A 15182-nucleotide genomic window follows, 5' to 3' on the forward strand; every position below is an offset into this window, starting at 1 on the left:
GCTCTTAAGAGTGACCATCACAGGTATTTGTAGAACAAGTCAAAATGTACCTTCTCACATACATGGACAGAAGCCAGGCCACAGACACAGTTAGAGATTTCTAAGATTATTAGTAAGGGCACCAGATTATAGCTTGTGATTTCATAGGAAAGAGGACATGGAGTGACAGAAACTACTAACCCTGGGTAAGTCTATCCCCTCTATTTCCCAGATGGCCCAAAGGAAGAAATGAAGAGCAAATTCCTTGAGTTGAAGGGCCAGCCTTCCTACTCTGGAATGAAGGCCTTGGGGATGATTCTGTCTAGGGGAATGAAAACACACAGACATTTCTCCCCTTCCAGCATGGACACTAATCAGCAAGGCGGTTTCCTCCTTATGTCGAGCATGGGCTTCTTTGGCAGGGCCTTGCCCTGCAGTGGGTAAAGGAACGAAGCCCGGGATGGAGTCCTCATCTTCCCAGGCTCCACAGTATGGCCAACTGACCCCCGAGCCTCTCTTTCCCTGTGCACAAATCCTTTCATGTGAGGAACAGTGGGGGAGTGTGGCCCTTTCTGCCAGTGGCTCAGAGCCTTCTGCATTGGCACAGCTGCCTGTTTCCCACATAGGCAGGAAGCAGTTGGTGGGGGAAAATGTAGCACACCTGACTTAGGAAGTCTTCCTTCCCCGAGATGCCACCTCCTGCCTTTCGCCCAGGGCCTGGAGATGGTCATGAAAGCTCACCAAGCATCATAGCATGTCCCTCACATGCTGTCCAGCATGTTCTGCAGGCAGGCTCGCAGGGACAGCTCTTCCAGCAGGGTTTTTAGCTGGTTAGACCTTAAGTCACAGCAGGGGCCAGGGATTTAATGCAGTGGTTCTGCTGCCTTGCAAGTGCAAGGTCCCAAGTTTAATTCCTGGCACCCCCCGCAAAGTCACAGCAATGCAGAAGCCATAGTCAATGTTCTCTCTCTCTCACCGGGGATCACACATTGGCTATAGCCAATGTTCTTGCCACCACAAGATATGAAGAGACTTGGGCACAAGTAAAACAAAAAAATTTGGCCTCAGAGGACATAAGGATAAAGGTAAATACAAAGTATTTTGATAGAGTATTTCCACAGTTTGAATTTAAATATCTCTACTGAGTTTGCAATCAGTGTCTTCTAATTATACTTTAAAACGTATCAGATGTTAATACAGGAAAATTTTTGTCTGTCTCCACCAAAATGGCCCACTATCTCAGCTTGTTTTAGTTCTTTGAATGCACATAAGTGATTTAGAGTTATACTGCCTTAGAACCAGCCAACCATGCACTGAACCCTCTGAAACTAGAACCAAATAAACCTCTCCTTCTTAAGGTGGGGATGTCAGGTATTTTGTCCCAGCGATGGAAAAGCGACTCATCACATTCTCTTTCATAAGAAGAAAAACAAAAAAAAACAAAAAAAAACCTTGAACAGAATCAACAATTTAAGTACATCAGAGAACTGAGGTCACAAAGCAAACTGCTGCCCCCAAACTGGAAAGACAGGTAGGCAAACACAGAGAACTACAGCTTAGTAGGAGAAGGTATTACTAGAGCCAGCAACTGGTATGTTCTATGCAGCTTTCATGAAATATTAGAGCCATGTTAGAAGACAAAAGAAAAACAACAACAATAACAAAACTCTATAGCTTGAAGAGATAAAGCAAGCATCAGAAAAAGATTCATATGTGGCAGAGGATTAGAATGATCAGATTGGGAATTTGAAATAGCTGTGATAAATATGTTAAGAATGCTAATGGAGGAAGGGGACAACATGCCTGAAAAGATGAAAATGTAAGCAGGAGAGTGAGGAACTCCAAGAGAGAAACACCCTGCAAGAGGGAATCGCAAAGTAAATCAGAAAATACTGTGAGCTTAACAAAAATAGTAACATCAAAATTTCTGAGATGTGGCTACTGCAGTCCTTAGAGGAAAAATCTGTATTTTTAGATGTTTTTGTTAGGATAGATAAACGATCTAAAGGTTTTACCTCAAAGGGCTTAAAGAAGAAGAGCAAGACAGACCCAAGGTAAGCAGAAGGAAGAGATGACAAGTTAGGACCAGATACCCATGAAATGGAAGAAAGGAAAAACAAAAGCTGGCTCCTCAAACAAGTCAACAACAGGGGCAACCTTCCCCAGTGAGAAAGAGGGAAATCCGGAGGATTGGATGAAGGTTCTCCACAGATCCCACCAGCCCTCAGTAAACATGAGAGCAGGGCATGACCAGCTTGATGCTGACAGGCTGTATATCTTCCATAAAGCTGACAAACTGCTTTTAAAATTTAACCTATCAAAAGTGACACTGCAGGAAACAGAAAATCTGAATAGTCCTATATCATGGTAAAAAAGTGAATTTCTTATTAAAAAAAAAAAAATTCCCAAAAAGAAAACTTCAGGCCTAGTTTCCTGGTGAATCCTATCAAACACTCAAAGAAAAAATAACACTAATCTTATGCAAATGGTTTCAGAAAATCAAAGAAGAGAATTTCCACCATCTTTTATTAGGCCAGCATAACCCTGATACCAAACTGACAAGGACATTACTGAAAAAGGTAAATTGCATTCCAATATCTCTCTTGAGCATAATATCCTTAGTGAATCCTTAGCAAATCCATCCCAGCAATATAAAGGAGAGTACATCAATAACATAAAATATGAACACTATTCTAACAAGGAAGAAAGGACATATGAACAGTTTAATAAGTTCATAAAAAAGGCACTTGAAAACACTGATGTACATTCAAGGTTGAAAACTCCCATTGAGGGCTGGGCGTGGTGGTGCATGCCTGTAATCCCAGCACTCGGAGGCTGAGGCAGGAGGATCACTGTGAGTTCAAGACCAGCCTGGGCTACATAGTGAGTTCCAAGTCAGTCTCAACTACATAATGAGACCCTGTCTCAAAAAACAAAAAACAAAAAACAAAAAAACAAAAACAAAAACAAAAAACTCCCACAGAGAACTAACAAATAGCCTGGTGAAGGACAGCTGCAAAATACCTTCAATTAACATGTAGTGAATGATGAAGTGTGGGATGCCTCCCCCTAACGCTGGGGAAGACAAAGGTGCCCACTGTACAGCTCTGGCCAACACTACAAGGGCATCCACGGGTGCAGAGCTGTGAGACAGCTGTCTGGCACACACACAGCAGGCGGGCACACTCACAAAGCAAGTGGGGGGGACTGGGAAGCAAGACATGAAATTGAATTTGCAGGCCTCACAACTGCTCAAATAAAAAGTCCTAAGGAATCTATAAAAGAGCTAGTGATAGAACCAGTAGGTGAGTTTAGCAAATTCAGAAGATGATACAAGGTCAATGTACAAAAGAGTGTTTTTTATACTTGTAGTAAAAACAACAAAAAAAATTAGCAATTCAATTTATAACACCACCAAGAAACAAAATGTTTAGGGATAACTTTTTATTTTGTACTGGGGATTGAACTCAGGACCCTGTTCTTGAGAGGCAGGTGCGGTGCCACTGAACCAAATCCCTGGCACTAGGGATAACTTATTTTTTAAAAAATTTTTCATTAAGTTTATTGATATATTTTAGGTATATGATATAATGACACTTGTCACTGGAAATTTGTACCTTTACATAATCTATCTTGATTTGTATTTTTCCCCATTCCTTATTTCCCCTCCTTATTTACAAAGACTTTGTTTCCATTTTTTCATTTTCTCATATTAATTCCACTCCCTTCTTTCCTTTCTCCCACTCATCCCACTTCCCCTTTCCTTTTGGACCTTTTCTTCCTATTTCACATTATCAATAATTATACATTTTGATCCTTATTTATACCTTTAGTTTTTCACTCCGGAGAAATTGTTTGGTATTTACACATGTGTTCTATTTATTTCACTTAAGAGTATGGCCTCAAGGTGCATCCATTTAGCTATAAATATCTCTAGTTTCTCGTTCTTTATGGCTGAGTAGTACTCCATTTATAAACAAACAAACAAACAAACAAACCCATATCTTCTTTATCCAGTCTCCAGCTGATGGGAAATTGGGCTTTTTCCAAGTTTTAGCTATTTCAAACTGTGCTGCTATTAACATGGGTGTGCAAATATCACTGTGGTATGATTCTGTTAATACTTTTGGGAAGATACCCAGCACAAGGATAGCTGGGTCAAATGGGACCTCTAATCCTAGTTGTTTGTGGTATCTCCATATTGGTTTCCACAGTGGTTGCCCTAGCCTGCACTCCCACAGGAGTAACTTTTTTATTTGCTACAAATTGTGTAGTTATAGTTATAGACACACAAGAAGTTGCAAAGATCATACACAATGGTCTCATGTACTTGTCACCTATTTTTCCAGGGTTATACCTCATAAAAGTACAGTACAATATCAAAACTAGAAACTGTGTGTGATGCTGAGGCTGGAACCCAATACCTCAGGCATGCTAGACAAGTGCTTCCACAGTAAGCTATGCCCTTAGGCATCTCCTCCCTTATAAATTTTAGCATATTCATGTCTGTATCTACAGACCTGGAGAGATTTTGGTATGAATAACTGAATCTGCACCACAGTTTGAGAAGATGTGACCTCTTCACAACACTGACTTTTCCAATCCATGAACACAGTGCAGTGTGTTTCCCCATCATGTACATCATCTGATTTTTTTTAAAGAAAAAGTTTTATTAAGAGTATACTTGCCTCTCCATCAGGTAATCTGATTTAAGTTTTTAAAAATTAAGTGTATATTTGTGATAAATAGTAATTACATTCATCTTGGGGAATTTGTACATACACATATTGAACCTAGATCATTTTTACGGTCCCTTCTCCTGGTCACTTTCCTGTCTCTGATTTCTTTAATGAGTATTTTATAGTTTTCATTACACAAGTCTTGTACATGTTTTACTAAATTTACACCAAAATATTTCATTTTTAAAGCAACTTTTAGTGCAGTGGAATTTGAAATTTCTGTTTCCATATGTTTAATAGTACATAGATATAAAACTTATTTTTTGTATATAGATCTGCTATGGCTTATATCTAGATGTCCTCCCAAAGCCTCATGTACTTCTACTCATTAAGTGGGACAACCAGAATCATGGAATGAATTCTGCAATCAGAATCATGGAAAGAATTAAATTTGTAATTCAAGGTACCACTGTATTTTATCTCAGCAAATATAAAAGTCACTAAGGCAGATTTTGTTACCAGAGAAGGGGGTCATTGCTGTGACTGTACCTGACTATGTGGTTCAGGAACCTTTGGAACTGGCTTATGAGAAGAGTTTGGAAAGGTTTGGAGATGCCAGCAGGAGCAGTCCTAGAATGCTGTAAACTGAACTTGATTGAACATTCTAGTCAGTGCTCAGAAGACCAGAATGCTGATAGAAATGCATCTGGTAAACACCAGGCTCAGGATGTTTCAGTAAGAAACAAGGACTGCACTGGCTGTTGGATTCCAGACCATGGGCGCTATGTGTTAGGAGAAAATTTGTCTGCATTTTGCTCTTAACCAGAGACTGTGCTTGAGACTGAGATTAAGGCTGGTGGACCAATTAATCTGGCAAAAGGAATTTCAATGTGAATGTTGAGGCAGTGTGGCATGGCTACTGCTGGGGTCTTTTAGCCAGATCTATGTTGAGAATCAAGAGCAAATGGCCCAGAAGAATGATTTTAAAAGTTTTCAGTTTGGCCAAAAAGGAAAGTCTAGTGAAGTTACAGACTACAAAGATGGAGCAAAGAAGAACTTGGTTGCTAAGAACAGAACAATAGAAAAGGCCCAAGGACATCGTAAGAACCATCAGGACTCCAGTCTTTACAGCTTCAAAACTGCAAAGGTGAAAGACTCTGCTTTAAGAAGAGAGCCCGAGAGCATGATGTTCCAGAATGGTGGTGGCCTAGAGAATTTGTTCCTTCAGATTTGGTTCGTAGCCCTCAGCAATCCAGACTTTAACCTCTACATCCAAGAGAAAAGGAAGCCTGGCTACTGCTCCAGCTGCTGGTAGACTCTGGTATCATCCCTGTGGTACTGGTTTTAGGTGTATACAGAATACAACAGTTGTGGGGTCAATAAGGCTTCCACCCAGATTTCAGAAAAAGGCTTCAGAGGCCAGCCAGTGTGGACCTGAGAGAGCAGTTTGTGAAGTTGTGAGTGTGAGGCTAAAGACAGAATGGAGACTCCAGAAGGATGGAGAAGCCAGAAATGTGGATCATCTGAAGAAAGTTGCAAGAAGTAAGCAAAAGAGAGAAGCTATGGGAGCTATAACCACCGGCAATGCCATAGGGGTAGAGCTACCCAAGCCATTGGAGTTCACAACTTGCCACAGATTGCCAGTGATGCTGGACTTGAAACTATGGGATTTAATGTTTGCCCTGCTGGATTTTGGACTTGATTTGCCTCCATTCCTTTCTATTCCCCTGTATGTACCTTTTGGAATGGGAATGCTTATTTTGTACCATTATATGTTGGAAGTGTTTAACTTTCTTTTCATTTGTATAGGGGCTTGCAGGTAAGAGTTTGGCTTAAATCTCAGAGTAGATTTTAGACTTTTTAGCAATGCTGAAACTGTTAGGACTTTGGCAACTCTTAGAGATGGACTAAATGCCCTTGGCATAAAGGGATGTACAGGAGTCTTTTGGAGGACAGGGGTGGAATGTTATGACTTATATCTAAATGTCTAACCATCTCATGTGCTCTTATGTGGGACCTTTTGGAGGTGGCTAGACCTAGGGTATGTGATACTAGGATTAAGGGTGTTGGTAACTAAATGGCTTTAGCATATTTCTGGGTATGGACAATGGAAGCCCTACCCTGGGTGTAAATGGCATCAATAGGCTTACAGCCTGATGGAATATAAGGGGAGAGAGGGAAGGCAGGCTTTCTGCCTTCTGGCTGCCACACCATGAACTGTTTCTCCTCTGTGATGCCTTTCTGTCATGCCACCCTGCCTTGGAGCCAGATGACTGAACTAAAACCTCTACAAACTGTGAGCTAAAATAAACCTTTCCTCCTTTTACTTTGCATGTTGGTTATTTTGTCTCAGCAACCAGAAAAATAAGCAAGATAAGATCTCATATCCCCTTTAAAAACCTTGCTAAATTAACTTACTGGTCTACAGCTTTCTTGGCGGGCTCCTTGGGGTTTTCCATCTCGTCTGTCCACAGGAACAGTTTCGTTTCCCCTTCTCAAATCTGTGCTTTAGATTTCCTATAAGGCTGAGGCCTTACTGCATTAGCTAACACAGGATTTTTTTTTTTTTAAGTGTGAAAAACCTCCACTGAAACTACTGGACACTTATGCGAACAATTCAAAATCTAAATAATTGATGTGATATTTCATGCTGATGAACTGAAAGCCACCAGTGGAAGGGACCAACCCTTCTAAAATCAATTTACTACTACAATCCGAAGGAAAATCTTGGTAGGTGTTCTGACAAGCTTGGGTTAAAATATATTTTTCTAAAGTGACACAAAATAACTCAATTCTGCAAAAGAACAAAGTTTTTACTAGACCTCATTTTAAAACTTGCCGTGAAGTGAGAGCTTGGTACTGGCAGAAGAAAAGACATACAGATCAACTGAATAGGAGCAACAGGCCAGAAAGTGGCCCAGACATCTACCAACTGAGTTTTGAAAAGTTGTCAGGGCAACTCAACTTAGAAAGGAAATAGTGCTGAGAAACTGGAGATCTGTGGGGGCAAAACAACAAGAGAACACTGACCTTGACCACATCATACACTGAACTAATTCAAGCTGGGTCCCAGATCTAAGTGTACAAATGAACTACAGATTTTCTAACAGAACACCTTTGTAATTTTCAGTAAGGAAAAAATTTCTCTGCTGCCTGAATGCCATGAAGAGCCTTAGTGACATACACGCTGGTATCGTTCTTTCCCTCTGTGGGAGGACCCTGCAGGTGTTGTGGGACATCTTCCTGCAGTTGGGCTGCTTCGAGCCAGTTCTGGGAGGTAATCTTGGTGGGCCTGATCTAATCATGTGATTCTTAAGAAGGCCTTTCTTGCTGGCCTGCAGGAAAGTAGAAAGTCATGTCTGTGAGAGGGCAGATGACACGGGTCTGAAGGCAGCCTTTAGAGCCCAGAGTGGGCTTTGCAGCTACAAAGAAAATGGAGACATCAATCATAGAACCACAAGAAAATGAATCCTGTCAGTCAGTGAGCATGGAGAGGACAGTAATGCCGAGATGAGAATGCAGCACCAGATGATACCATATTGGGTCTGTGACACCCTGAGAGCAGAGGGCCCAGCCAACCCCAGGCACCAGGCTCTTGACCACACATGGTGATGGACACATCAAATATGCAGCAACAGAAAACTAGTAGTTTCTTAGGGTAAAAAATTATGAACTACAGGAGATAGTATGAACCTCTTGTGTGCACCCTCAACCCTGGGAGTCCCCTGCACTTCAAAGGTACCATCTGCTGAGTAAGTGAAATGTGATTTTTTTCAGAGCTGACTCTTATTGCTAGCTTAGATATTTTTGTCTTTGACAGTTTAGCGATTTCCTGACTTCTGTGGAGGGTCTTGTGCCTATCTAGGAAAGCTAGAATAGCAATGATAATGAACCCCAGGTCCTGATTAACAGACTCCAAGCACTGAAAACCCAACAGCCACCTGAGAAGCCTCTCCCCCACCAGCATTATTCATTAGCTAGCTCCAAAGGCATGGGATGAGTCAGCACCTGGCCTCTCCAGATTTTTATGGAAAGCCCCTGTAGTTTTACTACCTTGTTCCCAAATAAAACAAAGAGAGGAAAACAAAACAAAACAAAAAACAGCTCCAAAACTAGCAAAAATTATCATCTTAAGAGATGAAAACTGAGCATTTAAAACACCAAGAATATCCAAGCCTGCATCTAGCTAGCCTCTCAGTGATGATGTTCACAGTGAAAGAGGGTAAGAGGCAAACAACATCTTAGTATTACTGTGAAAATTATTTTGACCCTGTAGAGCTCTTGAAAGGGTCTCAGGGGTCTCAGTACACACCTAGAACCCCCTGCCCTGGAGAGACAGCACATGTGGATGGCCGCCTTAAGGCAGGATCACTCAGCCCAAAGTAGAAGCCATCACTGTGCATCTCCACATTCACCTGCAACCCCTCACCAGAGGTCACAGGAAAGGGTGAACATGAGCAGGTCCCTGCTGTGTGTACCAACATGGTGAATCTCAAAATGTAATAGAAATGTAGCAGAAATTTTACGCTATTCTTTACTTACAAGAACTTACAAAACAGAATAGGGTGTAGTGGCACATGGTTGTAAGCCAAGCACTCTGTGAGACTGAGCCTGCAAATTTGAGCCTAGCCTGGCCCACTCAGCCACTTCCAAGGCTCTTTCTCAAAATGAATAATAAAAAGGACTGGGCTGTAACTAGTTCCTTGATCTAAAGGTAAAAAACAAAACAAAACAAAACAAAAATACAAGGAATTCTGTTGGCAATATATAAATAGGGTGATACCTGGAGAAAAGCAAAGTTAAGTGAGGTGAGGTGTGTGTCTGCTGCCTGGTAGCTGTTTTCCTACTACCCCTGTCTCCACGTCATGGAAGGAGGACAAATGCGGAGGGATGAATTCAGAGAGGAGTCTGAAAACTGCTCAGGATCTCCAAGTAGGAGGGAAGTCATGTTTTCCTAGATCAATTCCTAGCAGGCTATTGCCCAACCCTACCTATACCTGTTCTCCAGTTGGGCCAGGATGCCAGGAAGCCCACTGTGGACCACAGGGCAAATCAAAGGAGCTCAATGCACACTTGCACCTCCTTGGCACAAGGCACACTTTATTCTCCTCCGAAGGCATAAGGACAATGGCATGATGTCAGGTCAATGGTCTCCGACGGCACTACAGAAGAGCCTGTGAAGGGCTCATACTCCCCACCAAACCCACAAACCTGCTACTGTCTCTTTAAGTCTTCCCAGCCCCCTCCTTCCAAATCCATCCTCACTTCCTTCTACAGGCAGCTAATCCAGGGAGCTAAGTTTAGCTACAGCCATTTCTAATCTTTCCTCCAGGGACACAACCGAGGTCTGCCCTGGAGAGGCACCAGCTTCCACTTCACCCTTCAGATGTGGCTCAGGCAGCTCCAGGTCCTTGTCACAGTTTCCTCTGGACTGGGTGCAGGGACCTACCTTACCCGGCTACTCCTGCCTCCACCAGTCTGTAATGCTTGTGGTTTCTCTTGGGATGCCTGGTGATTTCAGACCCCAAGCAACCTTAGGTCTGTACTGCGAGGGTGGGGATGGCCTCAATTTCCTTTTCTGTGAAGGCAGAACAACAACCCTGACTGAGAGGTGTCTTCAGTCTAAATGGTGGTGGGAATCACACAGGGTGGCCTTACAGGGCAGCATCATGTCACCGCTGCCAGACCTTTGCCATGTGGTTCCATGATGGCTGGTTTGATGACAAGATTTGAGCCATTACAGAAGGAAGAACAGGAAGGAGGAAAACCTGGCAATTTTTTTTTAACTTGATGTCAGCTCAATCAAAAAGAGAAAGTTTAGAGACACATCCTCCTCCATCTCTGTGGAACTATGCCACTGCTCTCCCACTGCCATTTCATCTACATAATTTTGTTTTGTTTGGTTGGTTTTTTGAGACAGGGTCTCCCTTTGAAGTTTGGGCTGGCCCTGAACTCACAATGGAGCCCAGGCTGGCCTCAATCTCACAGTGATCCTCTGCCTCAGCCTCCTGAGTGCTGAACGACAAGTGTCTGCGACAATGTCCGGCTCATCTACTTAATTTCTAAGGACAGTAACAATTTCATCTCACAGAGAATGTTTCCAAAACAAGCCTCTCAGTCCTAAACTTAAATTAAATTTCACTTGCTTTACAGCTTGCAGCAGTTTGTATTTTGATTATATACTTGAATTTACTGAAAAACAAAAAAACCCCCACTGCAATAAATAGTTGCCAAAATGGGCTTCTAGAAAATGAAAGAATCATCAGTACCACTGTAATAAAAAGGCGAGTGCTACTTGAAAGGCTGAGGCAGGAGGACTGCTTGAGCCTGTGAATTCAATACCCGCTGGGCAATGTAACAAGACCATCTCAAACAAAAAATAAAATGAAGACAGCAATCAATAAGTTTTCACACTCTTGACAGCAGTTACCACCACCAAGCAGCTCTTCAGATCACTAAAGTTCAGCCCATCTAGTGCATAGTTTCCCATCTAAACAACGTGTGGTAATCAGTGCACAGTCCGGTCCTGTGGAGCAGAGCACTTTTACTGATGCGGTGGCGAGCCCACACCTGACCACAATCCACCCCTAGCTCCAAGCCCTCCACAAAAAAAGCAAAGCAACTTATGAAAACAAGACTTGTAGATTTAGAGTACCAGCAGGTTCTAGATCTCAGGGTGAAAAGGCCAACATGGGTTTCCTTGCTTGGAGAGGCTTGGGGGACTCAAGCACTGCAGGTCACAGGTGAGGCATGTGGCCAGGTCTCAGCAAAGCCACAGCTCAGCTGGTTAATCGAACTATGGCTCCTGGTCCAGACACTGCATGACTGCATCTCACAGACTGCATCTCATTTAATCCTAACACAGCATGACTCCCATTTTCTTGAAGAAATCAAGTCTTAGAAATTAACTCCGCCAAGGTCAAAAAGTCCTGTTAGTCCAAATTCTTAGCTACACTGTGCAAAGGCTTGAGAGGTAGACAGTATTACCATCAGTACACACAGCTGGGCATAATGGTGCAGGCCTCTAATCCTGGTACTCTGGAAGGCTGAGGCAGGAGGATTACAAGTCTGAGCTCAGCCTGGGCAGTTTAGTGAGACCGTGTCTCAAAATAAAAAATAAGGGCTGAGGAGGTAATTCAGTGCAAAGGCTCTGAGTTCAATCTTTAGTATTGAGTGGTAGGTGGGCAGTGGGGAGGATGACAACCAAACTACATACCTCACCAGGCTGAGACATTAGGTGCAGTTTACTCCCTAAAAATTAAACTACAAAACCAACAAGGGCAGCAGTCATACTCCTGATAAGACTGAGTGCTGCAGAGAGGGCACAGAGAGCTGTGAGGCAGAGAGGACTAGGCACATGGAAGTCATCCTGCGCAGCTGGAGGCATGCCAAAGGGAAGGAGTCACAGCACCATCCTGTGGGATGCTCACTCGCCTCGTCCTCTTCACCACAGGCTGCTCAAAGCAGCTTTCTCTGCCAGACACTAAGTCACTGCAACACAGGGCCACTTTAGGCTCTCTCAAGCAGGAGGTGGCAAGTTCTCCCTGATGGCACTGGGCTGTGACAGTACCAGGGCGAGGCTGAGGGCAGGGATGCCCAGACTCTCCTAAGGCTGCCCAGGGCCTTGCTCCTCATAAAGAACCCTTGTGCTGTTCCTCCTGGCTGGCACAATGGCCGACAGGCCTGCAGGCTGCAGGACACTGACTCAGCACGCCCACTCTCCTCAACAATCTGAGCTCAGACCAGAGGAGGCCAGGGGCCAGAGCTCCAATGAAAGGCTTTGGAAATCTTTCTCTCCTCCCCAAATCATTTTTCAAATTTGCTGCTGACAAAGGAAACTCATAGAAAAACTATGTCCTCGTGGCCCATAGGAGGAAGGGTATGAGGGGCAAACATGGAAGTAGTGCGCCTATCCTGTTTGAACTCCTCCCCACTGACTGGCTGGGAGTCAGGCCTGCTCCAAAACAGCTGCCTGACTTCCCTCAATCCAAGGCCTGGGATAAATGTACAACTCTGACATGTGTGTGTATGTGTGCAGCAAGGAGTGTTTGAGCTGGAAGTGGCCCCACGAGCTAAAGCTAGCTCAACACAAAAAGAAATTATTTCAAGATCTAAAATGTCTGGGTGAAGAGATACGATGAAAACATTTATATTTCCCAATGCCAGACACCAAAAAGGAGACCCTGGATGCAGGCATCTCTGGTACCTGTGTTACTTATTATTATTGGATCATACCATCATATTCAACATTTGGTACTTTAACTGCTCTTAATTACTCTAAAAAAAAATCACATGAGTAAACTTCAGCCTTAAAAAGAATCACCTTACAAAACAAATCATATCGAACAAAAATTCTTTATTGAGGCCCTGGTTTGTCCCCAAAGGAGACTACTTCAATACAAAAACAGCTCAGGCGGCAGATGAGAGTTTGGATGAAGTTACATGTGTGACACACTGATTTTCAATCCACTCAGAGGTCAAAGCTCAACTGGTAAACAAGCTTCCTGATCACTCCCCATCTTTTTTTCTCTGCATTAGGAAGAGGATGTGGAATATATACCCAGTGGTTTCCATCCCTGAGAGCCAGAGCCAGCCGTGAAGTGGCACCTGGGTGTGAGCCCTGCAGGGAACGGCTTTGGCTGCTCTGGGGACCCTCCTTGGAACAACACTGGGGGTTTGCTCAGGAAGAGTGCCAAGTGAGTTGTCAGCCGCCCACAGCCAGAGCAGCAGGGACCTCCTGGACAAAGGGGACATTTGAAAGGTGTCAATAAATCACTTCTCAAAACAACATGTGTTCCACCTTCTCAGAAAATTTGCTTGATGCTTCTGAATTTTTTCAAGCTCGGTAAATAGAAGTGAATTTAGGGTTATTTCACAGAATATTGTTTCTTAAAGCTCAGTTACTACCTGGTCAGGGAAGATAAGACTCTTTATCACATTTACACTAAAATTAATCAATGAAGTTTTCTTTAAAAGAGAAGCCAAAGAGCAGATTACAAAACAAAAATAAATAAACAAAACAAAATAAATGCTGCTGAATTTGAAAGGAACAATACCTTGAGGAATTGAGGGGTACATACATGGGAGCACTGCTAAGTCACTCTGCTCACTGTTCACAGACTTCCTAATGACACCTATGTTTATGTGGAAGACCCACTGTCCTTTCCAAAGACTGAACTTTACTAAACTGCCCATAAACACACCATTATCAAGAGAACCTGGTTCTCACATGTCATGTTGTCATGTTGGAGGATAAGGAAAGAAAGGGAAAAAATAAACAGTATTTATTACAAAGATCACCCCAAAAGAGCAAAGCTTTAGCTGTATAAGCGCCATTAAAATACTACATTTCATTTAAAAAAGCTTCATAGGAATGTCCACAGCAGCATTATTTTTAGTAGTCAAAAAAGAGGGTATAATTCAAATGCCCATCCCACAACTGGTGAACAGATTTTTTAACAAATGTGGTCTCTTTACACAGTGGAATATCTATTATTCAGCAATAAAAATGAATAAACCCTGATACAAGATGAAGGCTATAATACGAGTAACTCTCAAACATACTATGTTGAACTAAAGAAGACAGACACAAAGGTCACCTATGGATGAGTCCACTTACAGGAAGTCCAGAGACAGAGGCAGCTGAGGGACTGTCTGGGGCTGGGAGGTGCTAAGTGTAAATAGGCAGGAGGGACCTTATTGGGATGATGGAAATGTTTTAAAAATGGGTTTATGATGATGTTTGCACAACTTGGTAAATTTATTGAAAGTCATTGAATTTATACTTTAAAAAACTGCACAAAATGTTTCCATAAAACCCAGTTATTTACTTAAGAATGCTTCTGTTTTGCTCACACTGAGTTTAATTATCTCCCATTGAGTAACTCCCAAGTCGCTCAATACCCAGGTCTAGAATCTATTTCAGAAACTTAAAGCTCTCAGCACAGGAAAGCTCCAATTATAAAGTCTCTTACCGGCTGTTTTCATCTTTATTAAACCACAGCTATTTAACAAAATTGCAGCAGGAAGTAAGACAGACCCCGAGTGCCAATTAAAAGGAAACCAAGTAAGGTTCTAAATGGAACTACAGGCTTGGGCATGCTCCCTTCAAAGGCCCTGTGAACTCCCGGGAGTGTAAGCAGGGATCTAGCACCCAGGACCTGGAGAGGACGAGGGGACTGGAAAGGTGGTGGCATTCTGTCAGCTTGGTGCCACCCCATAGCACAGGATCAGAGAGATGCCCACTGCTTCCTGAAGAGGTGTCTGGGCTGCAGGGCGTGCACTTTTGTCCTAGAGATGCCCCAGTGACAGGGTCTAACCAGAAACCTATTTTGTTTCATTCCAGTCATTTTTATTAAATTTATTTACTGTTAAAATCCTTTGTAATATAAGAGGTCTAGAGGGCTGGGGATGTAGCTCAGTGGTGCTGTACCTACCATGCCTCAGTTTGATCCTTGGTATGGGGGCAGGGAGAGACCAGACCTACTCTATTTCTTGAAAGTTAGAAAAGAAAAAAAAAAACCC

The 15182-nt window shown here is 42.8% G+C and overlaps 1 protein-coding gene across 1 annotated transcript in view; it reads right to left on the minus strand.

Moving 5' to 3' along the window:
- Positions 1–15182, minus strand: part of Gna12 (G protein subunit alpha 12) — a gene marked incomplete at its 5' end in the record, with an annotated part of 97205 nt that overhangs the window by 9248 nt on the left and 72775 nt on the right. The window lies entirely within an intron of this gene.

Source organism: Fukomys damarensis, unplaced genomic scaffold (assembly GCF_012274545.1).
Source record: "Fukomys damarensis isolate Sample0158 unplaced genomic scaffold, DMR_v1.0_HiC HiC_scaffold_17, whole genome shotgun sequence".
Classification (NCBI taxonomy): Eukaryota; Metazoa; Chordata; class Mammalia; order Rodentia; family Bathyergidae; genus Fukomys; species Fukomys damarensis.